We start from the raw sequence: 27,394 nt of genomic DNA, 5'->3' as shown, positions 1-27,394 counted from the left end.
TTTCAGTACGGGAGCATTTCGGGAACAGTGACCATAATTCCATAAGTTTTAAGGTACTTGTGGATAAGGATAAGAGTAGTCCTCGGGTGAAGGTGCTAAATTGGGGGAAGGCTAATTACAACAAGCAAGGAGTCAGGAGGGCTAAAAGGGGTTCTGAGAAATCATTGGCAAACAGGATTAAGGAAAATCCCAAGGCTTTTTATACGTATATAAAGAGCAAGAGGGTACCAGGGAAAGGGTTGGCCCACTCAAGGACAGAGAAGGGAATCTATGTGTGGAGCCAGAGGAAATGGGCGAGGTACTAAATGAGTACTTTGCATCAGTATTCACCAAGGAGAAGGACTTGATGGACGATGAGCCGAGGGAAGGGAGTGTAGATAGTCTCAGTCATCTCATTATCAAAAAGGAGGAGGTGTTGGGTGTCTTGCAAAGCATTAAGATAGATAAGTCCCCAGGGCCTGATGGGATCTATCCCAGAATACTGAGGGAGGCAAGGGAAGAAATTGCTGGGGCCTTGACAGAAATCTTTGCATCCTCATTGGCTACAGGTGAGGTCCCAGAGGACTGGAGAATAGCCAATGTTGTTCCTTTGTTTAAGAACGGTGGCAAGGATAATCCAGGAAATTATAGGCCGGTGAGCCTTTCGTCAGTGGAAGGGAAATTATTAGAGAGGATTCTTCGGGACAGGATTTACTCCCATTTGGAAACAAATGGACTTATTAGCGAGAGGCAGCATGGTTTTGTGAAGGGGAGGTCGTGTCTCACTAATTTGATTGAGTTTTTTGAGGAAGTGACAAAGATGATTGATGAAGGGAGGGCTGTGGATGTTATCTATATGGACTTCAGTAAAGCCTTTGACAAGGTCCCTCATGGCAGACTGGTACAAAAGGTGAAGTCACACGGGATCAGAGGTGAGCTGGCAAGATGGATACAGAACTGGCTCAGTCATAGAAGACAGAGGGTAGCAGTGGATGGGTGTTTTTCTGAATGGAGGGATGTGACTAGTGGTGTTCCGCAGGGATCAGTGCTGGGACCTTTGCTGTTTGTAGTATATTCAAATGATTTGGAGGAAAATGTAGCTGGTCTGATTAGTAAGTTTGCGGACGACACAAAGGTTGGTGGAGTTGTGGATAGTGATGAGGATTGTCAGAGGATACAGCAGGATATAGATCGGTTGGAGACTTGGGCGGAGAAATGGCAGATGGAGTTTAATCCGGACAAATGTGAGGTAATGCATTTTGGAAGGTCTAATGCAGGTGGGAAGTATACAGTAAATGGCAGAACCCTTAGGAGTATTGATAGGCAGAGAGATCTGGGCGTACAGGTCCACAGGTCACTGAAAGTGGCAACGCAGGTGGATAAGGTAGTCAAGAAGGCATACGGCATACTTGCCTTCACCGGTCGGGGCATAGAGTATAAAAATAGGCAAGTCATGCTGCAGCTGTACAGAACTTTAGTTAGGTCACACTTAGAATATTGCGTGCTATTCTGGTTGCCACACTACCAGAAGGACGTGGAGGCTTTGGAGAGGGTACAGAAGAGATTTACCAGGATGTTGCCTGGTCTGGAGGGCATTAGCTATGAGAGGTTGGATAAACTCGGATTATTTTCACTGGAACGACGGAGGTGGAGAAGCGACATGATAGAGGTTTACAAAGTTCTAAGAGGCACGGACAGAGTGGATAGTCAGAAGCTTTTTCCCAGGGTGGAAGAGTCAGTTACTAGGTGACATAGGTTTAAGGTGAGAGGGGCAAAGTTTAGAGGGGATGTGCGAGGCAAGTTCTTTACACAGAGGGTGGTGAGTGCCTGGAACTTGTTGCCGGGGGAGGTGGTGGAAGCAGTTACCATCGAGACGTTTCAGAGGCATCTTGACAAATACATGAATAGGATAGGAACAGAGGTATACGGACCCCGGAAGTGCAGAAGGTTTTAGTTTAGGCAGGCATCAAGATCGGCTTGGAGGGCCGAATGGCCTGTTCCTGTGCTGTACTGTTCTTTGTTCTTTGTACTCCTGGCATGCCCGCCTGCGCTCTTCATTGAACCAGGGTTGGTCCCCCAGCTTGACGCTGATGGTAGAGTGGGGGATATGCTGGGCCATGAGGTTTCAGATTGTGGACTCCAACTCGTGGAGAGGTTTCTCCCCCCACCCCAATTCCCATTGAAAATTTTGCTAGGGCTCCTTGAGGCCATATTCGGTTAAATGCTGCCTTGATGTCAAGGACAGTCACTCTCACCTCACCTCTTGAATTCAGCTCTTTTGCCCATGTTTGGACCAAGGCTGTAATGAGCTCTGGAGCCGAGTGGCCCTGGCGGAACCCAAACTGAGCATCACTGAGCAGGTTATTGCTGTGCAAGTGCCACCTGATAGCACTGCTGATAACGCCTTCCGTCACTTTGCTGATGATCGAGAGTAGACTGATGGGACGGTAATTAGCTGGATTGGATTTGTCCTGCTTTTTGTGGACAGGACATACCTGGGCAATTGCTGGTTTTGTAGCTGTTCCAGTACAACTTGGCTAAGGGTGCATTTATTTCTGGAGCACAAGTTTTCACTACTTCAGCCAAGATGTTGTCAGGACCCTTCGGCCTTTGCAGTATCCAGCACCTTCAGCCATTTCTTGTCATCACGTGGAGTGAATCGAATTGGCTGAAGACTGGCATCTGTGATGCTGGGGACCTCAGGAGGAGGCCAAATGGATCATCCACTCACCACTTCTGGCAGAAGATGGTCACAAATGCTACAGCCTCGTCTTTTGCACTGACGTGCTGGGCTCCCCCATCATTGAGGATGGGGATATTTGTGGACCTTCCTCCTCCTTCTGTCAGTTGTTTAATTGTCAACCACAATCCACGACTGGATGTGTTAGGACTCCAGAACTTTGATCTGATTCATTGGTTGTGGGATCGCTTAGCTGTGTCTATCACATACTGTTTCCACTGTTTAGCATGCATGTAGCCCTGTGCTGTAGCATCACCAGGTTGGCACCTCATCTTTAGGTATGCCTGATGCTTCTCCCGGCATTCATTGAACCAGGGTTGGTCTCCTGGCTTGATGGTAATGGTAGAGTGGGGGATATGCCAGGCCATGAGGTTACAGATTGTGATTGAATACAATTCTGCTGCTGCTGATGGCCCACAGCGCCTCATGGATGCATAGTTTTGAGTTGCTAGCCCTGTTCTGAATCTATCCCATTTAGTACAATGGTAGTGCCACACAACACGATGGACGGTATCCTCAGTGAAAAGTTGGGTCTTCGTCTTCACGAGGACTGTGCGGTGGTCACTCCTACCAATATTGTCATGGACAAATGCATCAGCAACAGGTAGATTGGGGAAGGCGAGATGAAGTATCAAAAGAGAAAGAGAGTTTAAAAACAGTGCAGGAACTCCGGGAGCAGCAGCGCACATCAAGAGAGAGTTTAAAAACAGTGCAAGAACTCCGGGAGTAGCAGAGCACATCAAGAGAGAGTTTAAAAACAGTGCAGGAACTTCGGGAGCAGCAGAGCACATCAGGAGGGAGGGAGGGGGAGAGAGGGAGAGGGAGAGAGGAAGGAGAGAGAGAGAGGGGAGGGGGAGGGAGACAGAGAGAGGGGAGGGGGAGGAAGAGAGAGAGAGAGATTTAAAACAACACAGGAACTCGAAGTGTGACATCACAGGAAACTCCTAAGTTGATTGGCTGGTGAGTATTTTGCTCATTTATCTTTCAAAACTCAGGTAATTTATCAGTAATCGTAATGTTTTATTAGTCGTAAAGTTTACTCATGGTAATAAAAGCTTATTGGGAGTAATAGGATTTATTAATTCTAAGTTAAATAGAAAATAAATTATCACATAATAAAAATGGCAGGGCAGGTGATGTGTCGCGATTGCATGATGTGGGAGCTCCTGGATGCCAGTGTGATCCAGGGCAAGTACATCTGCAGTAAGTGTCTGCAGCTGCAGGAACTTTGACTCAGAGTCAGTGAGCTGGAGGCCGACAGTGCAGACACTGCGATGCATCAAGGAGGGTGAAAGTTACCTGAACACTTTGTACCAGGAGGCGGTTACACCCATTACGATAGGGTGTGATTTGGTCCATGGTCAGGGATAGGAGGGTGTGACTGCGAGTGAGGCAGGTTTGGGGATCCAGAACGTAGATGTGGAAGGGCCTCAGCCTTTGCAACTGTCTTAAAGGTTTGAGATTCTTGCAACCTGTATGAATGAAAGCAGAGGCTGCAAAGTGGATGAGCGAACTGACCATGGTTCAGGAAGCCATTCAAGCTGGGATGTTAATAGGAATGTTGTGGTAGTAGGGGAAAGCATAGTAGGGAGATAGATACAGTTCTCCGCAGCAGAGAGTGAGAGTCCAGACGGCTATGTTGCCTACCCGGTGCCAGGGTTTGGGACATCTGCTCTGGGCTGGAGAGGAACTTGCAGTCGGAAGGGGAGCATCCAGCGGTCGTGGTCCACGTAGGTACCAACGACATAGGCAGAACTAGGAATGAGGTTCTGCTGGGAGAGTATGAGCAGCTAGAGTCTAAATTAAAAAGCAGAACCTCAAAGGTAATAATCTCTGGATTATTACCTGAGCCACAAACAAATTGGCATAGGGTAAATAAGATTACAGAGTTAAATGCATGCACAAAGATTGGTGTGGGAGAAATGGGTTTTGATTCATGGAGCACTGGTACCAGTGCTGGGGAATGTGGGAACTGTACCATTGAGACGGTCTTCACCTGAACCATGCTGGGGGCCAGGGTTCTGGCAGGTCGTATAACTAGGGTGGTAGGGAGGGCTTTAAACTAAATAATGGGGGTAAGGGATTAGGATTGAGAAGATGTGATAAATTAAGTAGAGAAGGCAAGGCAAGAGAGCAAGGTAGCATAAAGGGAAATGATGATCAGAATGTGGCAGGAAGGGACAGAGTGTGCAAGCCTAAGGGTGCACTAGCAGATAAGACTAGAGGTTATAAAAATAGTAAAAATACAGAACGAAAGGCTCTATCTGAATGCACGTAGCATTCATAACAAAGCAAATGAATTGACTGTGCAAATAGCAATAAATATGTATGATCTGATAGCCATTACAGAGACATGGCTGCAAGATGACAAACACTGGGACCTGAATATTCAAGAGTACACAACACTTAGGTAGGACAGGAAGCTAGGAAAAGGTGGAGGGGTAGCTCTGTTAATTAATGATGGTATTAGTGCAATAGAGAGGGATGACCTAAGTTCAGGAGACCAGGATGTAGAAGCAGTTTGGGTAGAGATGAGAAATAGTAAAGGTAATAAGTCTCTTGTGAGAGTGGTTTATAGGCCCCCTAACAGTAACCGCACTGTAGGACAGAGTATGCAGGATGAAATAATGGGGGCTTGTTTGAAAGGTACGACGATAATCATGGGTGAATTTAATCTACATATAGATTGGACAAATCAAATTGGCAAAGGTAGCCTGGATGATGAGTTCATAAGAGTGTTTTCGGGGCAGTTTCTTGGAGCAACACATTCTAGAGCCAACCAAAGTGCAGTCTATACTAGATCTGGTACTGTGCAATGAGACAGGATTAATGGCCTCATAGTGAAGGCACCCCTCAATAGCAGTGATCATAATATGATTGAATTTTACCTTCAGTTTGAGGGAAAGAAGGATAAATCTAAGACGAGTGTTTTAAACTTAAATAAGGGTAATTATGAGGGCATGAAGGCAGAGCTGGCTAAAGTAAACTGGCAAATTAAGTTAAGGGATTGGTCAGTAAAAATGCAGTGGCAGACATTTAAGGAGATATTTCAGAATATTCAGAAAAGATACAGTGAGAAAGAAAGACTAAGGGAAGAACACTCCATCCACGGCTAACTAAGGAAGTTAAAGATAGCATCAAATTGAAAGAAAAATCATATAATTCTGCAAAGATGAGTAGCAGGTCAGAAGATTGGGCAGAATATTAAGAACAGCAAAGAATGACAAAGGTTAATAAGGAGGAAGAAATTAGAGTATGAGAGAAAGCTAGATAGAAATATAAAAACAGATAGTAAGAGTTTCTGCAGGTATTTAAAAAGGAAAAGAGTAAGTAAAGTGAGCGTTGATCCTCTAGAGAAAGTCTGGGGAATTAATAATAGAAAATAAGGAGATGGCAGATGAATTGAACAGATATTTTACATTTGTCTTCACTGTAGAGGATACAACTAACATCCCAAACATAATTGTGACTCAGAAGGTGAAAAGGAAATGATACTGAAAAAATTATTAAACTAAAAGCTGACAAGTCCCCAGGTCCTGATGGACTTCATCCTAGGTCTTAAATGAAGCGACTGCTGAGATAGTAAATGCATTGGCTTTAATTTTCCAAAATTCCCTAAATTCTGGAAAATTTAAGGAGATATTTCAGAATACTCAGAAAAGATACAGTGAGAAAGAAAGACTAAGGGAAGGACACTCCATCCACGGCTAACTAAGGAAGTTCAAGATAGTATCAAATTGAAAGAATTTCAAAACACTCTGAAGAACTCATCATCCATCAGATTGGAAAATAGTGAATGTGATCCCTCTATTCAAGAAAGGAGAAAAACAGAAAGCAGGAATCTACAATTAATTAGCATATAATCTGTCATAGGGAAAATGCTGGAATCTATTATTAAGGAGGTTATAGTGGGGTACTTAGAAAATCTCAATGTTAGCAGGCAGAGTCAACATGGTTTATGAAAGGGAAATCATGTTTGACTAATTTATTGGAGTTCTTTGAGGAAGTAACAAACAATTTGGATAAAAGGGAACCTGTGGATGTGCTATACTTGGATTTCCAGAAAGCCTTTGACAAGGTGCCACATCAAAGGTTACTAAGCAAAATAAAAGCTCATGGCATTGGGGGTAACATATTAGCATGGATAGAGGATTGGTTAGCTAACAGGAAACAGAGTAGGTATAAATGAATCATTTTCGGCTTGGCAAGATATGACGAGTGGAGTGCCACAGGGATCAGCGCTGGGACCACAACTATTTACAATTTATATCAATAACTTGGATGAAGGGACCAAATGTACGGTTGCTAAATTTGCTGATGACACAAAGATAAGTAGGAAGGTAAGTTGTGAAGAGGGTATTTTTAAAAATTCATTCATGGGATGTGGGCGTCACTGGCCAGGCCAGCATTTATTGCCCATCCCTAATTGCCCTTGAGAAGGTGGTGGTGAGCTGCCTTCTTGAACCGCTGCAGTCCATGTGAGGTATGTACGCCCACAGTGCTGTTAGGAAGGGAGCTCCAGGATTTTGACCCAGCGACAGTGAAGGAACGGCGATATAGTTCCAAGTCAGGATGGTGTGTGACCTGGACGGGAACTTGCAGGTGTGGTGTTACCATGCATCTGCTGCTCTTGTCCTTCTCGGTGGTAGAGGTCGCGGGTTTGGAAGGTGCTGTTTAAGGAGCCTTGGTGCATTGTGCAGTGCATCTTCTAGATGGTACACACTGCTGCCACTGTGCGTCGGTGGTGGAGGGACTGAATGTTTGTGGATGGTGTGCCAATCAAGCAAGCTGCTTTGTTCTGGATGGTGTCGAGCTTCTTGAGTGATGTTGGAGCTGCACCCATCCAGGCAAGTGGAGAGTATTCCATCACACTCCTGACTTGTGCCTTGTAGATGGTGGATAGGCATAGGGGAGTCAGGAGGTGAGTTACTCGCCGCAGGATTCCTAGCCTCTGACCTGCTCTTGTAGCCACGGTATTTATATGGCTACTTCAGTTCAGTTTCTGGTCAATGGTAGCCCCTTGGATGTTGATAGTGGGGGATTCAGCGATGGTAATGCCATTGAATGTCAAGGGGAGATGGTTAGATTCTCTCTTCTTGGAGATGGTCATCATCTGGCACTTGTGTGGCGCGAATGTTACTTGCCACTTATCAGCCCAAGCCTGGATATTGTCCAGGTCTTGCTGCATTGCTACATGGACTGCTTCAGTATTTGAGGAGTTGCAAATGGTGCTGAACATTGTGCAATCATCAGCGAACATCCCCACTTCTGACCTTATGATTGAAGGAAGGTCATTGATGAAGCAGTTGAAGATGGTTGGGCCTAGGACACCACCCTGACGAACTCCTGCAGTGATGTCCTGGAGCTCCGTTGATTGATCTCCAACACCGGGGCGGCACAGTGGCGCAGTGGTTAGCACCGCAGCCTCACAGCTCCAGGGACCTGAGTTCGATTCTGGGTACTGCCTGTGTAGAGTTTGCAAGTTCTCCCTGTGTCTGCGTAGGTTTCCTCCGGGTGCTCCGGTTTCCTCCCACATGCCAAAGACTTGCAGGTTGATAGGTTAATTGGCCATTATAAATTGCCCCTAGTATAGGTAGGTGGTAGAGAAATATAGGAACAGGTGGGGATGTGGTAGGAATATGGGATTAGTGTAGGATTAGTATAAATGGGTGGTTGATGGTCGGCACAGACTCGGTGGGCCGAAGGGCCTGTTTCAGTGCTGTATCTCTAAACTAAACTAAAACTAAACCACAGCCATCTTCCTTTGCGCTAGGTATGACTCCAGCCAGCAGAGACTTTTCCCCCTGATTCCCATTGACTCCAGTTTTGTTAGAGCTCCTTGATGCCATACTTGGTCAAATGCTGCCTCGATGTCAAGGGCAGTCACAAGGGCATAAGCAGTCTGCAAAGGGATATAGATAGGTTAAGTGAGTGGGCAAACATCTGGCAAATGCAGTATAATATGGGAAAATGAGAAACGTATCCACTTTGGCAGGAAGAATAGTAAAGCAGCATATTATTTAAATGGAGAGAAACTGCAGAACTCGCAGTACAGAGGGATCTGGGTGTCCTGGTACATGAATCACAAAAGGTTGGTATGCAGATACAGCAAGTGATTAGGAAGACAAATGGAATGTTCTCGTTTATTGCAAGAAGAGATTATTAAAGGAGGGCTGTTTTGCTACAGTTGTATAGGCAATGTGAAGCTGCTGCTTGACAAGTCTGTGTCACAGCTCTCCCAATTTTGGTACAAGTTCTGCTCTCCCAATTTTGGTACAAGTTCCCAGATGTTCGTGAGGCGGAATTTGCAAGGTCGACAGGGTAGGGTGTACCATTGTCATTTTGGGTGCCTAGGTCGATGCCAGGTGGTCCATCCAGTGCTATCCTTATTTGACTTTTCTGTAGCAGTTTAGTACAACTGAATGGCTTGGTAGGCCATTTCAGAGCGAGTTAAGAATCACATTGCTGTGGGTCTGGAGTCACACGTCGGCCAGACCGGGTAAGGACAGCAGAGTTCCTTCACTAAAGGACATTACTGAACCAGATGGGTTTTTATGACAATCATTACTGACACCATTACTGAGACTAGCCTTTAATTGCAGATTTATTAATTAAGTGAATTTAAATTAAACCAGCTGCTGTGGTCATAGAGTCAGAGAGTCATAGAGAGATACAGCACTGAAACAGGCCCTTCGGCCCACCGACTCTGTGCCGACCATCAACCACCCATTTATACTAATCCTACATTAATCCCATATTCCCTACCAGATCCCCACCTTCCCTCAATTCTCCTACCACCTACCTACAGTAGGGGCAATTTACAACGGCCAATTTACCTATCAACCTGCAAGTCTTTGGCTGTGGGAGGAAACCGGAGCACCCGGCGAAAACCCAAGCGGTCACAGGGAGAACTTGCAAACTCCGCACAGGCAGTACCCAGAACTGAACCCGGGTCGCTGGAGCTGTGAGGCTGCGGTGCTAACCACTGCACCACCCAAAGTGGGATTTGCACTTGTCCCCAGGGCATTAGTTTGGGCCTCTGGATTACTATTCTAGTAACATTACCAGTACGCCACCAACCTCCATGAGGAAGACCAGACCTAGGGGCCAAAAATAGTCACTAATAAATCCAATAGGGAACTCAGGAAAGTGGTGACATTGTGGAACTCACTACCACAGGGAATAGTCGAGACAAATAGCTTGGGTGCATTTATGGGGTAGCTAAACACGATGGAGAAAAAAAAATGAAGGGTATGTTGATCGAGTTAGGTGAAGTAGAGTGGGAGGAGGCTCTTGTGGAGCCTAAACACCAGAATAGACCAGTTGGGACTGAATGGCCTGTTTCTATGCCGTATATTCGATGTAATTCGAGGCAAAGGAGCAAATGCAGATTCAGGATGCACATCATGACTGGAAATAGCCTGAGGAGACAGAATGTGCCAGTCCATCAAAAGTGCTGCATGAATTCCCATGGCAAATCTTGTCTATCTTTACACCTCACCATCAGCAGTATGGCCTGCTGCCCAAGGCCCACAGCTTTACACCAAAAGAGGCAGTGGAAATGGAGTTTGTGCACATACCCTAAAGCTGCCTTAACACTGCAGCCCAGGTCCTAAGATAGAGGCTGGCATTTGACTTTCCAATTCAATTGTATCCTGTGCAGCTGATTACCTTGCAAACCAGCAGCACCTGTCCTTACTTCACACTTGCACAGATTGGCCAATGTGCATGCACAAAGCAGCATCATCATGACATCAGACAATGATGACATTACACCACGAATCTGAATCACTGTGGAGTAGAGGGCATGAGCTCACTGCTGTCACAAGAGGGTTTCCTGGCCGTTTCATCTTGAAAAAAAAACCCAGGATGTCACTGACTGCATCAGATTAATGGTCATCAGTTCGCACAAGATCAAGATTAATGCAGCTCAAGTGATGAGATAGCATTTCCTCTCAATATGGACCACAATTTGCATCAAAGGAGGAGATGGTGACATAGTGGCAATGTTACTGAACTAATAATCTAGAGGCTCAGGCTAATGTCCTAGGGACAGGGGTTCAAATCTCATCATGACAGTTGTTGGAATTTAAATGCAATTAGTTCATAAATTTACTTAGTTAATAAAAAAATCTGGAATTGAAAGCCAGTCTCAGTAATAAAAACAAGTAATGCTGGAAATACTCAGCAGGACTGGCAGCATCTGTAAAGAGAGAAGCAGAGTTAACGTTTCAGGCTAATGACCCTTCTTCAGAACTGACAAATATTAGAAATGTAAAAGATTTTAAGCAAATAAAGTGGGGGTAGGGCAAGAGATGGGCGGCGCAGTGGTTAGCACCGCAGCCTCATAGCTCCAGTGACCCGGGTTCAGTTCTGGGTACTGCCTGTGCGGAGTTTGCAAGTTCTCCCTGTGACCCTGTGGGTTTCCGCCGGGTGCTCCGGTTTCCTCCCACAGCCAAAGACTTGCACGTTGATAGGTAAATTGGCCGTTGTAAATTGCCCCTACTGTAGGTAGGTGGTAGGAGAATTGAGGGAAGGTGGGGATCTGGTAGGGAATATGGGATTAATGTAGGATTAGTATAAATGGGTGGTTGATGGTCGGCACAGACGTGATGGGCCGAAGGGCCTGTTTCAGTGCTGTATCTCTCGACTCTTTAACAAAAAAGGTGTTGATAAGACAAGGTCACAGAGAATAACTGACCAGGAGGTCATGCAGCAAAGGCAAACGGTATGTCAATGGTGTGCTGAAAGGTGTGAATAAACTGTAAAGCACAAAGCACTCCAAGCACTAACATTTAAAAAATTTTTTAAAAACAGAAACAGTAGGTAGGCACAGTAGAAACACACTAAAAAACCTAACATAAAATAACCAAATAAAAAAAGACCAAAAATAAAATATCCCACAAAAAGACAGGCTTTTGGTTATGTCGAACATTTCTTGTTCCAGTCCTACTCAGGCCCCCTCCCCCAACTCTTTTTGACTGTATCGGTGCTGTTTCCTGCTCCCGCCCAGAACTGGAAATCATCAACTTTGCTTCTAATTTCCACCTTTCTCTTACCTTCACATGGTCCATCTCCAACACTTCCCTTCCCTTCCTTGACTTTTCTGTCTCCATCTCTGTGGATAGGCTGTCTACTAATTATTCATTATAAGCCCACCGACTCCCACAGCTACCTCGACTACACTTCTTCACATCCTGCCTCCTGTAAGGACTCCATTCCATTCTCCCAGTTTCTCCGTCTCCGCGCATCTGCTCCGATGATGCAACCTTCGACAACAGCGCTTCTGATATGTCTACCTGTTTCCTCAACAGAGGATTCCCCCCCCACTGTGGGGTGACAGGGCCCTCAACCATGTCCGGCCCATTTCCCGCACCTCTACCCTCACCCCTTCCCCTCCCTCCCAGAACTGTGACAGGGTTCCCCTTGTCCTCACTTTCCACCCCATCAGCCTCCACATCCAAAGGATCATCCTCCGCCACTTCCGTCACATCCAGCGTGATGCCACTACCAAACGCATCTTCCCCTCCCTTCTCGTCAGCATTCCGAAGGGATCATTCCCTCCGCGACACCCTCGCCCACTCCTCCATTACCCCCACCATCTCATCCCCTTCCCACTGCACCTTCCCCTGCAATCGCAGGAGGTGTAATACCTGCCCATTTACCTCCTCTCTCCTCACTATCCAAGGTCCCAAACACTCCTTCCAGGTGAAACAGTGATTTACTTACACTTCTTTCAATTTAGTATACTGTATTCGCTGCTCACAACATGGTCAATTCTACATTGGGGAGAGCAAACACAGATTGGGTGACCGCTTTGCGGAAAACCTCCGCTCAGTCCGTAAGCATGATCCCGAGCTTCCGGATGCTGGCCATTTCAACAGCCCCCTGCTCTCCTGCTCACATCTCTGTCCTGGGACTGCTGCAGTGTTCCAGCGAACATCAATGCAAGCTCGAGCAACAGCATCTCATTTACCGATTAGGCACGCTACAGCCTGCCGGACTGAACATTGAATTCAATAATTTCAGAGCATGACGGCCCTCCCCCCTTTTTATGTTTTAGTTCTTTTTTCTTTTTTCATTTGGTTATTTTATTTTAGGTCTTTTTTATTTGGTTATTTTATCTTAGTTTTTTTAGTGTGTTTAGTTTGTTTCTACTGTGCCTACCCACTGTTTCTTTTTAATGTTTTTTAAAATTTGTGCTTGGAGTGCTTTGTGCTTTACAGTCTATTCACACCCTCTCTGTACTAACACTTTGTCTTTCAGCACACCATTGACATACCGTTTGCCTTTGCTCCATGACCTTCTAGTCAGTTATTTGCTGTGACCTGGTCCTATCAACATCTTTTTTATTACCTCTTGCTCCACCCCCACTTTACTTGCTTAAAATCTTTTACATTTCTAATATTTGTCAGTCCTGGTCATTGACCTGAAATGTTAACTCTGCTTCTCTCTCCACAGATGCTGCCAGACCTGCTGAGTATTTCCAGCATTTCTTGTTTTTATTTCAGATTTCCAGCATCTGCAGTATCTTGCTTTTATTATAGCTAGTCTCAGTAATAGTTTCATAGCACTATCATTTGATGTCGTAAAAATCCAGCTGGTTCACTAATATCCTTTGGGGAAAGAAATCTGCCGTCTTTACCTGCACTGCTCTATATGTGACTCCAGACCCACAGCAATGTAGTTGATTCTTAACTGCCTTCTGAAATGGCCAAGCAAGCCACTCAGTTGTCAAGGGACAATTAGGCATTGATAATAAATGTTGACTTTGGCCTGAAGGCACTGACTCTCTCATTGGGGTGTAGGTCTCTCCTGAAGGCACTGACTCTCTCACTGGGGTACAGGTCTCTCCTCGCGTGGAGGTGCTGACTCTTCCATCAAGCCACCAATCATTCTTTGGTATGTTCCCCATGCGCCTAACCTTTATATGTGAACCTGAGGCAGTGAGTTTTGGCAAGTTATTCTACTGTGGGGTGCAGCACTATCATCAATCCCTTCTTCACCCAACATCTACAAACACACACAACACAGCAGGATTCCCTGGAAGCAATCAGGAGTAAAAAACTTGGATAACTTCCCCTCCCTAGTCCAGGGACACTGAGGTACAATCGTAACACTGAACACTTGCCCAGCTGACATCAACTAACCCAACACTGAGCGCAATCACACATGCAAGCTTTAGGTCTCTGGTTATTCTTTGCCCTAGTTTCATAGCCCTAAGAATTTCATTACTGTGAAATTCCCTGCAAAAAAGGATGAGGGGTGACCCGACAGCTGTCTTTAAGATTATGATGGGTTTGACAGGATAAACGCAAAAGTGATGTTTCCACTTCTGAAGAAGTCCAGAAATAGGGGTCATAAATATAAGCTAGGCACTAATAAATCCACTAGAGAATTTGGGAGAAAACGTTTTACCCAGACAGTGGCGAGAATGTGGAACTCACTAGCACAGGAGTGGGTGAGATGAACAGCACAGATATATTTAAGGGGAAGCTAATTAAGTTCAAGAGGAAGAAAGGAAATGTTGATGGTGTGATATGAACAGGGTGGAAGGTGGCTCATTTGGAGCACAAACGCTGCATAACCAGTTGGGCCAAGTGGCCTGTTTCTATGCTGTAAATTTCATGTAATACGATGCCAAACTATTTTGAAAGCAAATGTTACCACATCTGGCCTGTACCCAAGGAGAACCAGTAAAGCTGGCTTTATCATCTAACAGAACTCTTCCTAAGTTTTGGTTTCTTTCCTGAGGAAGCTACAGCTTCTCTCCCAAGATAGAAAGATCAATCACCTCTGGCCACTAGACTATTATCCCAGGTGACAATTTTTATTTCCTAGTCAGACATCTCTTAATATAAAAATGTCACTAAGAATATAAAAGCAAGTTCTGATAAAAAGTCACTGACCTGAAACATTAACTCTGCTTCTCACTCCACATATGCTGCCAGATCTGCTGAGTATTTCCAGCACTTTCTGTTTTTATTTTACTAAGAATATAGTTCCCTGTCTAAACTCAAGAAGGTCACAATAATAGCAAAGAGAGTTGTCTCCAAGGCTCCTTCACATAATGAGACTGGAGTCCCGAAATATGGGGAGAGAGTTATTTTCAAAGCAACAAAAATGAGCCAGAGAAAAATCTAGCGATGCAAACTCAAAGAACAAAGAAAATTACAGCACAGGAACAGGCCCTTCGGCCCTCCAAGCCTACGCCGATCCAGATCCTCTATCTAAACCTGTCACCTATTTTCTAAGGGTCTGTATCTCTTTACTTCCTGCCCATTCATGTATCTGTCTAGATACATCTTAAAAGACGCTATCGTGCCCGCATCTACCACCTCCGCTGGCAACGCGTTCCAGGCGCCCACCACCCTCTGCGTAAAGAACTTTCCACGCATATCCCCCCTAAACTTTTCCCCTTTCACTTTGAACTCGTGTCCCCTAGTAATTGAATCCCCCACTCTGGGAAAAAGCTTCTTGCTACCCAACCTGTTTATACCTCTCATGATTTTGTACACCTCAATCAGGTCCCCCCTCAACCTCTGTCTTTCTAATGAAAATAATCCTATTCTACTCAACCTCTCTTCATAGCTAGCGCCCTCCATACCAGGCAACATCCTGGTGAACCTCCTCTGCACCCTCTCCAAAGCATCCACATCCTTTTGGTAATGTGGCGACCAGAACTGCACGCAGTATTCCAAATGTGGCCGAACCAAAGTCCTATACAACTGTAACATGACCTGCCAACTCTTGTACTCAATACCCCGTCCGATGAAGGAAAGCATGCTGTATGCCTTCTTGACCACTCTATTGACCTGCGTTGCCACCTTCAGAGAACAATGGACCTGAACACCCAAATCTCTCTGTACATCAATTTTCCCCAGGACTTTTCCATTTACTGTATCGTTCACTCTTGAATTGGATCTTCCAAAATGCATCACCTCGCATTTGCCCTGATTGAACTCCATCTGCCATTTCTCTGCCCAACTCTCTAATCTATCTATATTCTGCTGTATTCTCTGACAGTCCCCTTCACTATCTGCTACTCCACCAATCTTAGTGTCGTCTGCAAACTTGCTAATCAGACCACCTATACTTTCCTCCAAATCATTATGTATATCACAAAACTCAAAAGACAATCATGAAAATAATGGATGTCCAAAGGCAGTTACACAACAGCAGCCTTATCAAGTCCATGTGATGCCCAAAAGCTCAAGAAGGCAGTGTGGTCAGCAGTGAAGTGATTGGACTTGCTGCTGACTTTGTAGAAAGCTGCCTACAAAAGATTCAGCAATTTCTGCAGTGTGGATTTCCTTTTGCTCTACGTTAATTTTATTCCACTGTCAGCTATAGGGGATCTCTGGCATCCAGCAAGTGATGTCATCAAGCAGGCTAAGCAGCCAATCACACTGAAGAATTCTCAAAGGCCACAAACCAGGAAATAAACAGGTTTTATTGTTCACATTTTATAATTTTACAGAAAGCAAAATAAAAATTGGGACATACACACTATATTAAGATAGAAACTGAAATATCAAAAATAAACTTTTTAAAAAGCCATTTCTATTTAAAGAATCTGGAATTTTTAGCAAGGAATGGAGAAATTTGACATTGCACAAATATAAAATTAGTTTTCCAGGGCCAGAGAGATTGTTCAGCAGTAATTATGACTTAGCACACCATCAAAAACCCAGTTACACCACATTCAACAAATTTTCAACTGTTTTAACATCGAAATTAACAGCGCAAAAATTGCAAGCTCTCGTCACATCAGTGATTTCTCATATCCCATCTACAAGCGCTTCATCACTACTCCCTTTGGAGCGGCAGGGAATCACGGACAGCAGCTTCTGGATTTCCACGTTTAATGGTGCCAGTGCATATGCCAGAAGTTGCTATCAGCTTCAGAGGAGTAATGATGGCAAACGCTGACAGTTTCGCCATAGTTACAACTGCAACATCCAGGCCATAAAGCCTACAGCATTAACCCCAGTTTATCACAAAAATGAGCAAGTTATGCTTCAATTGTACAGAGGCTTGGTCATACCCCATCTGCAGTACTGCATTCAGTTCTGGGCACCGTACATCAGGATGGATGTATTGACCTTGGCAGGTGCAATGCAGATTCATCAGGGCTTATAAGGCTAATTTATGGGGACTGATTGTATAAACTTGATCGGTATTCCCTCAAGTTTAGACGGTTGAGGGGGTGATCTAATTGAGGTTTTAAGGGATTCAATAGGGTAGATACAGAGAAATTATTTCCTCTGGTGGGCGAACCCAGACTAAAATGGTCTAATCTCAAAACTTCAGCTAGGTAGCTTAACAGGAAAATCAGGAAGCATTTTTATCCACACGAAGTATAGGGGAAATCTGGAATTCTCTTCCCAAAAGGTGTGGATGCTGGAGGTCAATTGGAGCTTTCACAACTGAAGCGACATATTTTTGTTGGCCAGAGAAGTTAACATCCACCTAACTCAGCAATGCATTCCTTGCGTACAGGGATCAGCATCTATCACCTGGGACACAAATTTATGAACTACTTCACCTACTTTAGCCTATAAGTAAACACAGTTTCCCAAAGCGATACAGGTGCCATACACAAGCAAATACATGGAACCATCAATGAGAGTTGTGCTAGTAGAGATAACCAAAGATTGGGGACCATGTGAGGGCTGCCGCACGCTCCCAATACTACCCATTCTGCTCCTACACAGCCAAGGGCAGAACAAAAAGCACAGAGCCAGAACTGGAACGTTCACTCTGCTTCTCTCTCCACAGATGCTGCCTGACCCACTGAGTATTTCCAGCACTTTCTGTTTTTATTTCAGATTCCCAGCATCTGCAGTATTTTGCTTTTATTTTAGGTCAGACCCAGTGTTCAGTAATGCTGTAGGACCCACACTTACATGTTCAGCAAGTGACACTGCTGGCAACCAGGTTATTTGTTTGCTACCAGGATGATAGTTGGCCAACTAGATGGGCTCTGTCTTTTTTCATCTGGAAATTTCTATATCCCGATGCACCCTGCCAATATTTTTGTCATCATTAAAAACAGGTAACCTGCTCATCATCTCATTGCTGCTTGTGAAATCTTGCTGTGCGTAAGTTGGCTGCTACGTCACCGTACATCACAACAGTGACTACACTCCAAAATTGAAGCACTTTGGGATGTCCTGAGGTCGTAAAAGTCCTTCCTGATGAAAAATCATCAACCTAAAAAGTTAAGTCTATTTCCTCTCCCCACAGATGCCGAGTGACCCGCTGAGGATTTCCAGCATTTTCTATTTGTCATGCAGGCCCCCACCTGCCAAGTATGAGACATACTAATTTTGTCATATGAACATTGATTTTAAACAGTTGCTGGAGTAAAGAAAGGACTTGTTAAAAAAATCACCAGACATTTGGCTGGAAGGACATTTGCATACATTTGCGGAGACAAAGGCCTATTCCCTGGTCCACTTAACCCACAATGGATTTTGATCACCAGACATTGAAGGTGTAAGGAAGAGCATTCCAGAGACTGCTAAGGTGCTACAATCCACAAAAGCCAGGACTGGTTAAACCAGCTGACTAACTGGCTGGTCCAGGGCTTTTTTTGAACTAGCCACAGAGAGTTTGAAATCAGAAAGACTGTTTGCTCCAGGACTCAGAAGACCTCTCCTGTCTGCTCCCATCTCTTTCTCATGGAACTCCAAATCCACTGGAGACGTGAACCATCTTTGGCCTCCTTATCTCAAGAGACAATGGATACGTGCCTGGAGGTGGTCAGTGGTTTGTGAAGCAGCGCCTGGAGTGGCTATAAAGGCCAATTCTAGAGTGACACGCTCTTCCACAGGTGCTGCAGAGAAATTTGTTTGTCGGGGCTGTTGCACAGTTGGCTCTCCCCTTGCGCCTCTGTGTTTTTTCCTGCCAACTACTAAGTCTCTTCGACTCGCCACATTTTAGCCCCGTCTTTATGGCTGCCCGCCAGCTCTGGTGAACGCTGGCAACTGACTCCCACGACTTGTGATCAATGTCACAGGATTTCATGTCGCGTTTGCAGAAGTCTTTAAAGCGGAGACATGGACGGCCGGTGGGTCTGATACCAGTGGCGAGCTCGCTGTACAATGTGTCTTTGGGGATCCTGCCATCTTCCATGCGGCTCACATGGCCAAGCCATCTCAAGCGCCGCTGACTCAGTAGTGTGTATACGCTGGGGGTGTTGGCCGCCTCGAGGACTTCTGTGTTGGAGATACGGTCCTGCCACCTGATGCCAAGTATTCTCCGGAGGCAGCGAAGATGGAATGAATTGAGACGTCGCTCTTGGCTGACATACGTTGTCTAGGCCTCGCTGCCATAGAGCAAGGTACTGAGGACACAGGCCTGATACACTCGGACTTTTGTGTTCCGTATCAGTGCGCCATTTTCCCACACTCTTTGTGCCAGTCTGGACATAGCAGTGGAAGCCTTTCCCATGCGCTTGTTGATTTCTGCATCAAGAGACAGGTTACTGGTGATAGTTGAGCCTAGGTAGGTGAACTCTTGAACCACTTCCAGAGCGTGGTCGCCAATATTGATGGATGGAGCATTTCTGACGTCCTGCCCCATGATGTTCGTTTTCTTGAGGCTGATGGTTAGGCCAAATTCATTGCAGGCAGCCGCAAACCTGTCGATGAGATTCTGCAGGCACTCCTCAGCGTGAGATGTGTGAGATGACCACAAGAAAGAAAAGTCTCTGACATCGAATAAGGTTTAAGAAGACTACTGGGTCCCAATGGATGTGGTAGGAATATGAGATTAGTGTAGGATTAGTATAAAGGGGTGGTTGATGGTCGGCACAGACTCGGTGGGCTGAAGGGCCTGTTTCAGTGCTGTATCTCTAAATAAAAACCATCTTCAGATATTGTCTCACTTTTCCACTTTATTTCTTCTGCTCTTTTCTGTCTCTATCTGCATGTGTATATCACATATGCATGCTAGGGTGGACGCGTCGCGTATCAGTAGGCGGTTAACCGAATTAGCGTTTAAGTTTAATAAATTTCAACCTTTCTTCTTTAAACCTTAGAAAACCTGTTTGGCTGGTTTCTTTGCCTTATAATTGGAAAGCAGTGAATAAGGATTCACTAAAGGGGAGCTAAAAAAAAGTGTATTTAAAAATAAAACCCTGTTACAATAAGGGCAGATGAAGGCTGAGAGGGAATCCTAGACCCCTTTCTCACCTGGTCGTAACTTTTTTTTATTTTGGATTTCCAGCTTTTGTTCAGAGTCCTTTCTTTTTTTGCTTTAGGGGTCATTTAGAACTTTGGGATTCACAAAGCGCAGTGGTAAAAATGAACACTTTGTTAAGGGACACCAACCTTATTTGAAAGCACACATGGTGACAACAGACCACACTTAAACATCAGTTTGCTGGTAATTCATAGAATCATGGAAAGTTTACAGGACAGAAGGGGGCCACTTGGCCTATCATGTCTGTGCTGGCTGAAAAACAAGCCACCCAGTCTAATCCCACCTTCCAGCGTTTGGTCCGTAGCCCTGCAGGTTATGGCTCTTGAGCTGCGTGACCAGACACCTTTTAAATGAGTTGAGGGTTTCTGCCTCTACTATCCTTTTAGGTAGTGAGTTCTAGACCCCACCACCCTCTGGGTGAAAAACATTTTTTCCTCATCTTGCCTCCAATCTTTATACCAATCACTTTAAATCAATTGCACAAGACACTATTGGAGAGGGGGTGAACAGAAGAAATTCTGCTGGTAATTTGGGTACTAACACTGCAAATTCATCTAAAAAGAACAATTACCTTGCTGCTAACTCCCACTCCATACCATACCCTTTTCCTGTCTAAGAGGTAAGTTTGGCCAAACGATCCCCCCGCCCCCACCAGTGAAGCAAATGTACCTTCAAATGACCCGAAACGCAGCATCATACTAGAGGTCAAATATAAATCAAATGAATGGCTTTCCTTTCTGGAAAACATTCGGCCTGTTCCACGGGGCACTTTATTCCTCAGGACATAATCCTGGATTAGGGAAGGACAGGGTTCTCTGAAATTGTGCGCGGCTGCCTCAATCCCAGCCTCTTCACCTCTCCCTAGCAATAATTTTGGTCAGAATCAGACCATGTCATTCAATGCAGAATTTGTACTCAAGGAAGCTTTAAACCACGAAAACGTCAATTAAACTTCGGAACACTTTAAAGAGATAAATAAACCACGAATTCAGCGGAGCGGTGAGACATGGATCTCCACACTGACTCGAGATGGTGTCGTCGGAGTTCGGAGCTCCGGGAGTCGGAGCTCCCGATGCGAATCTGAGCAGCGCGGCGGCTTTTCCCGTCTCCAGGCAACCAGAGCGGGCTCGCCACCCGCATGAAAAATTTAACTTTGATCGGACGAGTGCGGCGGAGACCGGGAACCGTCACCGGACGCACACAGTCACCGGGAACCGGCACCGGACGCACACAGTCACCGGGAACCGGCCGCACACAGTCACCGGGAACCGGCACCGGCCGCACACAGTCACCGGGAACCGGCCGCACACCGTCACCGGCCGCACAGTCACCGGGAACCGTCACCGGCCGCACAGTCACCGGGAACCGGCACCGGCCGCACACAGTCACCGGGAACCGGCCGCACACCGTCACCGGCCGCACAGTCACCGGGAACCGTCACCGGCCGCACAGTCACCGGGAACCGTCACCGGCCGCACAGTCACCGGGAACCGGCACCGGCCGCACAGTCACCGGGAACCGTCACCGGCTGCACACAGTCACCGGGAACCGGTTGTTTAAGTTCAAAGCAGGATTTCTTCAACCGGTCCTGGGCGGCATCTTTCTCTCCCCCGGGACCCCAACTTCCCTCACAGGCCTCGGCTTGCTCAGTGAATATTGTCCGGTTATTCGGTGAACCACCGCCGCCCTCCGCTCACCTCAGCTCCCTGAGTAACGCCGCCGTTCCGCGGGAAGTCCTTGGGAAGCCGCTTCGGTCATGGTGCCGAAAACCGCCTCTATCCACTCGGTCCTGCAGTTGGCGGCTTGCGGGCCCCCCTACGGAAAGTCGCTGCGGAGGCGCTCCTCATCCACCCGCCCTTCCCGGTCCTGCCCTTCCCCGGTCCCGCTGCCGGTTCAAAGCCAACTGCCGGCGGCGGCCGCTGCCTCCCGGGAGGACAGCGCCACCTGCAGCCTAGCAGTCGCTACTGCAGCTTCAGCTGGGGTTTAATACCCCAAAAATATACTTTATTTATAAAAATCAGTAAAATATACATAAGAAAACAGGAGTAAATTAACATTACAGAAAGTGCAAAGGAAACCAGTTTTCTTCAATACAGGAGTGAGTTACCTCACGACCCTTCCATTCCATTTTACATGCCTTACACATTTAACAGCAAACCCATAGTCAGTGTATACAGCCAGAGGGGTTTTAGTCACTGTATACAGGCAGAGGGGTTTTAGTCAGTTTCCAACCCCACGGTTCGCTATGGCAGGAGGACCTTACACAATGGTCTTTCCCCATTGAGCCTTTGCAGCAGCTGCCCCAAGCTTTAGTGCATCCCTCAGCACGTAGTCCTGGACCTTGCAATGTGCCAGCCTGCAACACTCGGTCGTGAACAACTCTTTGAGCTGCCCGAAGCTTGCTGTCTTCCAGCGCAAAGAGCGTCTTTCATCGAATTGATGATCCTCCAGCAGCAGTTAATGTTTATCTCGGTATGCGTCCCTAGGAACAACCTGTAGCGTACAGACTCCTGTGCTACAGAACTGCTTAGGCTGAACCGCGACAAAAACCACTGCATCTCTTTCCACACCTGGTTTGCAAAGGCACATTCCAGGAGGTGGGTAACAGTCTCTTCCCCACCACAGCCACCTCAAGGAAAGCGTGCGGAGCTGGTGAGATTCCAGGCGTGCAGGAAGGAGCTGACAGGGAAGGCCCTTCTCATCACCAGCCAAGCTACGTCTTGGTGCTTGTTGGAAAGTTCTGCCAAATGACTTTGACCGTCTGCTCAGGGAACTATCCGATAGGATCGACCATCTCCGTTTCTCGTAAGGTCTTGAGGACATTCCAATGCAGACCACTGCCTGATGGATTAGTAGATAAAGGTGTTTTTCCGCACAAACTTTTCCACAAAAGGACAGGTGGTACAACATAGTCCAACTGGATGGAGCGTTCCACGGCAATGTGGCCAGACCCATTCTTCGCAACACTGGGGACAGATAGAACCTCAGCACATAGTGACACTTGGTATTTGCTGAGGCTCCATGCAAAGCTTGATACAGCCACAGACGAAGGTGGCCATCAGGATGAGGACAACATTGGATACCTTTTCTCGGCCTTTATGCAGAAGTTTGAACATCATGTCCCTCCTAATCCGGTCCATTTTGCATCTCCAGATAAAAGCAGAAAATGGCTCGGGTGACTGTCGTGGCACAGCAGTGGGGTATAAGCCAGACCTACACCACATACAGCAACAACGTGATCGCCTCACACCTGATGACCAGGTTCTTACCCAAAATGGAGAGATCGCTGCTCCCACATGCCCAGATTATGGTGTACCCTGGCTCCTCGCTTCTTCCAGGTTTTGGCACATGCCCCGGCCCTTCCGCACCATATCCCCAGCACCTTCAGGTAGTCTGACCTGACAGTGAAGGGGACAAAGGATCGGTCAGCCCAGTTCCCAAAGAACATGGCCTCGCTCTCGCCACGATTTACTTTGGCTCCCGAGGCAAGTTCAAACTGTTCGCAGATGCTCTTCAGTCTGTGAACGGACAGCAGATCCAAGCAGAAGTCGGCGACGTCGTTCATGTACAGGAAGGCTTTGACCTGAGTGCCTCCACTGCCTGTGATTGTCACTCCTCTTATGCCCGCATCCTTCCTAATAGACTCAGCAAACAAACAAGACAGGGGAGAGAAGACAGCCCTGTCTGACTCCAGATTTGATAGGGAAACTTTCCGATTCCCACCCATTGATTGAGACTGCGCTACTGATGTTTGTATAGAGCAGTTTGATCAAATTACGGATTCCTTCCCCAAACCCCATTTTGGACAGCATGTCCATCATGTATGTATGCATGCGATATCCTGTCAAAGACCTTCTCCTGATCCAAGTTGATGAGGCGGGTGTCCACCTCCCTGTCCCGTACATAGGCGATCGTATCCCTGAGTAGCGTGAGGCTATCAGAGATTTTCCTGCCGGGTACAGTACAGGTCTGGTCAGGGTGAATCACCAACTCCAGAGCAGACTTGACCCGACTGGCAATGACTTTGGACAGAGTCTTGCAGTCTACATTAAGCAGTGAGATGGGCCGCCAATTTCTGATTTCCTCCTTCTCCCCTTTGTAGATTAGATTAGAGATACAGCACTGAAACAGGCCCTTCGGCCAGAGTCTGTGCTGACTATCAACCACCCATTTATACTAATCCTACACTAATCCCATATTTCTACCAAACATCCCCACCTGTCCCTATATTTCCCTACCACCTACCTATACTAGTGACGATTTATAATGGTCAATTTACTTATCAACCTGCAAGTCTTTTGGCTTGTGGGAGGAAACCGGAGCACCCGGAGAAAACCCACGCAGACACAGGGAGAACTTGCAAACTCCACACAGGCAGTACCCAGAATCGAACCCGGGTCCCTGGAGCTGTGAGGCTGCAGTGCTAACCACTGCGCCACTGTGCCGCCCCAAAGATGAGGGTAATGATGCCTTTCCTCATGGATTCTGACATGTTGCCAGCCAGAAGCACACTCTCGAACACTTATAGCAGGTCTGGGCCAATCCAGTCCCACAGAGCCGAATACAACTCAACTGGTAAGCCATCGCTTTTGGAAGTTTTACACATCTTGAAGGACCCGACGGCCTTTGTCAGCTTGTCCAGAGTTAGTGGTTTGTCCAGACTCTCCCACATACAGTCATCTAAGACCTTCGTGCTAGATGACAGGAAGGACTGGGAGGCTGTGCTGTCCGTGGGCTTCACGTCGTACAGCCCGGCATAAAAGAATGTGCTGATCCTTAGTATGTCAGACTGCGAAGACGTTACCGAGCCATCCTTTTCCGACAGGCTGTTGAGCTCTCAGTGTACCTTTTGGAAGAAGAAATACAAGCACACCTCATCCTACTCAACGGAACGGACTCTGGACCGGATGATGATTTAGGAGGCCTCCATGCCAAAGAGCGAGGCCTGCTGGCTCTTCACCTCTTGGAGATCCTCCTTGGCCTCAACCCCCATCGACTGCAGCCAGAGCAAAGCTTGGATTCTTTTCTGGAGTCGGGACATTTCCCTCTGTCTCTCTCTCGCCCTCTGAACACCTTTGAGGATAAAGAACCTCGATGTTCGCCTTGATCGCTTCCCACCAGTGCACCGGAGACTCAAAGAGGGGTTTCACGATTCTCCAACCTTTGTAATCCCTTTTGAGTTCTTCAATGTTCTCTGGGGTTGGCAGTGTAACATTCAGCTTCCATGTCCCCCTGCCAACCCGCTGGTCGTCCTGTGACAGTCGGCCAGTTGTCAGAGAAGAACACTGGCTTGACGGTGGATCAGAGTGTGAAAGCACAGGACACAAACAGGAAGTCAGTCCTGGAACAGGCAGACCCGTCCGGTCTTGACCAGGTGTATCCTCGCTGCGCTCAGTCTGCAGGTTTTCTGAAGATGTCGTGCAGCTTGGCATTTTTTACAGTTTCCATTAGGAATCGGACTGAGCTTCCAGTTTGCTGTCGTCACTGCTGGAATGTCCAGCTGCATTGATGATGCAGTTGAAGTCACTGCCAAGAATGACCGGCCTGGACGTCGCTAGCAGTAGTGGGAGCTGCTGGAAGACGATCAGCCACTCGCTGCATTGAACCGGGGCATACATGTTGATTAACCGGAGTGGAGCATTATTGCACATTACGTCTGCTACGAGGAGGCAACCACCCACCACCTCCTTAACTTTGGAGATGGTGAAGTTGCCTACCTGCAGCAGAATGCCCAGGCCGGAGGAACAGGAATCATTACCCCCGGACCAGATTGATGGCCCGTGGGACCACCATCGCGACCATTGCCTGTAAGTGTTGAGGTGCGGGATTCCACACTCCTGCAGAAACAGGTGGTCAGCTTTGACCTTGGCGAGGTAGTCCAAGGTCGAAACACATGGCGTAGTGGATTTAATGCTACGCACGTTAATCGAAGCAAACTTTATACTTATTTTAAAGTTGGGTGTTGCTTACCACACCAGGTATCCTCACTAGTCCCAGTCCTTGGGTGTATTCCTGCATACCCAGTGTACACAAGCTGTTTCACATTCATTGGGCTCAGAAACCCCTCCTGGTTACTTATAAGGTTTTTTTCTGCTGCGGTGACATCAGAGGGGGGGGGTGGGGGGGGGGAAAGGGGGTCTTGTAGGCAGCAAGGCTTGGGCTGTCCTCTGCTGGTGGTGTCTTTCCCCTCAGTCCCTCCTCAAAAACATCACTGCTCTCGGTCTCCCGGAACTGAGGTGCGCTGGGCATCTTGCTGGGTTTGGTGCTTTGGGGTTGGGGCACGCTGGGCCCATCACAGCTTCCAGTGCCCTGGAGCTGGGGGGCTTGCTCTTCCAGCTCCTTTGAGTTCTGCCGCTTCTTTTGCAGGTGCCGTCTTTCCGGCTCTTCCTCGTCCAACGAGCAGCAGCTGCTGTAGTCTGTCTCAGATGGTAGCCTCCTCTTGCCACTGGTTTGGGTGGTGACCTGTTCCTTTTTTGGAGGCTTCTTTGTGGTTTTCCTTTTTACCACTTGCCACTGACCAGTTTGTCCATCTGCTGCCTCCTCCTCCATTGATTCTGTCAGTTGAGGAGTTTCCAGGCATGGGGTAGGTGTTGGGTCGTTGGTTGCAGCTGCCTCACCTTTCTTCTCTTTCTCAGATAGACTTTCCTTGCTGCGGAGAGGATTGCGCAGCACCAGACACGTTTCACCATTCCTTCTCCTGGCCTTTCCTTGGACCTTGCCGCCTGTGCATAACTGAGGCAGCGTTTGGGGCAGGTTTTGTGGAGGTGTCCTGCCTCCCCGCACACATTGCAGCACTTACTCTGTTTACAGTCCTTGGTCTGATGGCCGTCCTTCTTGCAGACGACTGTGCTGCAGTTGGCCGCCATATGATCAGATCTGCTGCAGGTGCAACAAACTCTGGGCTGCCCCACATAGACCAAGAAGCCTCGACTTCCCCAGATAGTGAAGCTGGAGGGAGGATGGATGATGGCTCCGTTGGCATCGACCTTCAAGGTCACCTTGATCTGCCGCTTGCTGGTCCAAATCCCAAATGGGTCCTTGACATTAATGCTGTTGCCGGCACCCTCGGCGTACCTGGCGAGGAAGGGGAGTACATCCACGACAGGAACATGGGGGTTGTGGAGGTGGATTGTCAGCACCTGGTCGTGTTGCGACGGCAGCGTGAAGAGTGGCTCCACTGTGAGGATGGACAGCGGTGCCTGGTTTCCCCTCTCCTCGAACACCTTCAGGAACTTGATGCATCCCGCCACATTCTTGAACGTCACGTCGAAATATCCACTGCTGGGGAAGTCCTGTAGGCAGAAGATGTCTGCAGCTTAGAATCCACAGCAATCAATAAGGATTTTCTTAATGAAGAAGGCGCGGTCAACCGGTGCACCTCCTTCCTTATCCTTCACCACCACCCGAATGGTGTTGCACACTCCCTGGCCTGAAGCTCTAGAATTCATTACAGCCATTTTACTC

General features: G+C 47.1%; 1 protein-coding gene across 9 annotated transcripts in view; it reads right to left on the bottom strand.

Moving 5' to 3' along the window:
- Nucleotides 1-25,757, bottom strand: part of LOC137382536 (membrane-associated phosphatidylinositol transfer protein 2) — a 512,884-nt gene extending 487,127 nt beyond the window's left edge. For 6 of the 9 annotated variants that reach the window (XR_010977216.1, XM_068054553.1, XM_068054552.1 and 3 more), the window contains exon 1: nt 21,628-25,757. The gene's annotated coding sequence lies outside the window, so the exon portion shown is untranslated. The remainder of the gene's footprint in view (nt 1-21,627) is intronic. The other 3 variants (XM_068054556.1, XM_068054557.1, XM_068054558.1) reach the window with 3 other exon arrangements.
- Between the last annotated feature and the right edge of the window lie 1,637 nt (nt 25,758-27,394).

Source organism: Heterodontus francisci, chromosome 23 (assembly GCF_036365525.1).
Source record: "Heterodontus francisci isolate sHetFra1 chromosome 23, sHetFra1.hap1, whole genome shotgun sequence".
In the NCBI taxonomy this organism is placed as follows: Eukaryota; Metazoa; Chordata; class Chondrichthyes; order Heterodontiformes; family Heterodontidae; genus Heterodontus; species Heterodontus francisci.
Note: the sequence above shows the minus strand (reverse complement) of the source record. Positions and strands in the feature narration are given on the sequence as shown.